At 37.6% G+C, this 2,667-nt stretch overlaps 1 long non-coding RNA gene across 1 annotated transcript; it reads left to right on the plus strand.

The window, feature by feature from the left end:
• Positions 1-539: 539 nt before the first annotated feature.
• On the plus strand, positions 540-1,544 carry LOC149778529 (uncharacterized). The gene is made up of 2 exons (XR_016415348.1): positions 540-741; positions 1,103-1,544. It is a non-coding gene; the product is annotated as an uncharacterized LOC149778529 (long non-coding RNA).
• The last annotated feature ends 1,123 nt before the right edge of the window (positions 1,545-2,667 follow it).

The following is a 2,667-nucleotide window of genomic DNA, read 5'->3' on the forward strand; positions in this document are numbered from 1 at the left end:
TTTCCTTCAAACATACAACCTGAGTACATGCATACATACATACATACATGCATACATACATACATACATACATGTATGTGTGTGTGTTAACGAAATGATATATAGCTATTTATGCAGTTTGGAAGGAAAATGGGTTTCTGGAATGGTCGATTGGTAGGGTAATGATGATAAATAGATAAATCGATAGACATATTGATGGAGGGGGAAAGGGATGCATTATTTGGTGGAGTAATGAACATGTACATGAATAAACCGATGGTTGGAGAGATGGGGGTGGGTGTTTTAATACATCAATGAATTAATAGATTGATGGATGTTTTGCGTGTACCATCCACTGTGGTATTATGATTTATTTTGTCTTTTAAAAAAGCATTATAAGAAATATGAATAGACGAATGGAAGAACGAATATGTAAAACAAAACCTCGATCTTGAATAATCTCATTGTACTTCAGAGTGAGATGACAGATGACACGTGTTTCTCCGCTGCAGTGATGACCGACTGACATATTGTCTGTCACATGCAGTGATGCAATCTGACTCGAACTACATTCGCGTATAATCATGTATGCTCGGAAGCTATTCTTTTGCTGTAAGGTTATTTCTGAAAACAAATAACGAAAACATTTGTCCATTTACAGGACTCTTGTCAGCGGTGCCCCTTAGTTGTCAATACAGACATAAAAAGTATCACCTGAGGAGGTTTACAGGTGATGGCCTATCGTGCCCCCTCGGCATTCAGGTAAACGTATATTTTCCAATTTCCAGATTATGTACAATATGCATTTCATGACTCAGTCACTAAACTCTCTTTCTCATTTTTATCTAGTCCCCATCCCAATATGTTTTTGGACTGTCTCGGACTTGCCTCAAAAAATTTAATTATATTTGCTATTACCTGACATTTACCAATTTTTACTCTTTATTTTGATTGGCTGTTGCTCCTTTTCTTTTTAGTTATGTATGTATGTATGTATGTATGTATGTATGTATGTGAGACATTTTAGCACAGTGTAATCTAATGAATGTCTGGTAAATGGTTACAAAGATTAAACACAATTCTTTACACCAAATAGTTTATCACAGATTTCTCTTCATTGTAGATATTTACAAGTACAAAGGACTGATATAATTTAAATTCATGTCTGGAGCTCCGGACGGCCGAGTAGAACACAGATCACCGATACCTCACCCCTGTCCACGTGGGTTCGAATCTCGGCTCGGCCAACCTAGGTATGTGAGAAGGCTCACAAGTAGTTTCCAGTGTGTCCTGTGGGGGTTCTTCCTGGGGTTTTCCCGTTTTCTTCGTCATCCAAATATCCTGGCCTCTATGTACGGAATATCCTGTGTTGAAAAATGACGTTAGATTTATATAATCATACCAAACCAATTTCATGTTCACATGCTAGCAAAAAGAGGGACAGATGCTACATGTCCATCTTCAGACCGTCCTTATGTCTAACTTATCCAATTACATCATATACATGACTTTATTCACTGTCAGAACCACTTCAAAAATACCCCATAAAGACGAATCTTCAAGTTCTTAGGTATATGTTTGAGAATCTTTGACATTTATCATAATAATTCCAGAATTTCAGCGCAACTTAAGAATTACTACTACTACTACTCTCTCTCTCTCTCTCTCTCTCTCTCTCTCTCTCTCACACACACACCGGCAGGTCGGTCTGTCTGTTTGCCATTATTTTGCTCCTGACATTGTTCTTTCCGATTTTTTTTATTGGGCTATAAAATAGGGCCAAAGGAAGCTGCCCTCGGAAAAAAACGAATATATACGACCAGTGCAAGGAAAGCATTTCTAAACTTAATGTCTGCGTGGAAATAAACAGTATTCTAAACATACAAAATCGAAGACTTTACAAATTAACATATTAGCCGTACTGATTTATTAATGGAAAATCTGGAGCCTGACTGAGAATCAAAGAGATTAAAAGATTCGACACATCGTGTAGCAGAAATCTACCACAGATACTTTAAAAAAACTGCATTTAATGAAAGAGGTATCAATTATTGAACTCTTTGAAGGAGCTGGAACTATCAAATGCTACTAACAGGAATGTAAGCTGCAGATGAATATGAAAGTATTTACAAGAAAGGTTATACTGATGCCAAAATGGTCATCATATATGCACAATAACGAAATAAAAAGTGAGGGTGATGATTAATGACCAGAAGAAGATATATGAAGGAAGACCTTTGTAGGGAGCTAGTATATTACATCAGATAAAGGCTGCTTTATTGCATGGTCGTACAAAAGATTTTATTATAACAGTAGATCAGTGAATTCCCGCCAGGTACTTTCCACGCACCTTTAAACACTTTAGCAGTCTGATTACGCGATTATTAAAAGCATTTTGTATTCACTTTTGAGCATGCTGTTGATACTCTGGAAAGTTGCACTTCCAACAAACATGGCCGATTTCGAATCACCTTCATCTCAACAATTCAGCCACAAATCACGTGGAACTAAATCAGGGCTGTATGGACTATGTAGCAAAGTGTGGGTGATGTGCTCCTTCAGGAAGTGTGCCATGACGGAAGATTTAGGCCGATGTACTGTGTACTGGAGTAGATGGATATTTCGGGTACCGGTGTGCGGACTGGTGTTTTGGTATTAGTCCACCACTTTTCGCAGAACTTTGAATGC

Source organism: Sinohyriopsis cumingii, chromosome 17 (genome assembly GCF_028554795.1).
Source record: "Sinohyriopsis cumingii isolate HCF-2022 chromosome 17, ASM2855479v2, whole genome shotgun sequence".
NCBI classification, from domain to species: Eukaryota; Metazoa; Mollusca; class Bivalvia; order Unionida; family Unionidae; genus Sinohyriopsis; species Sinohyriopsis cumingii.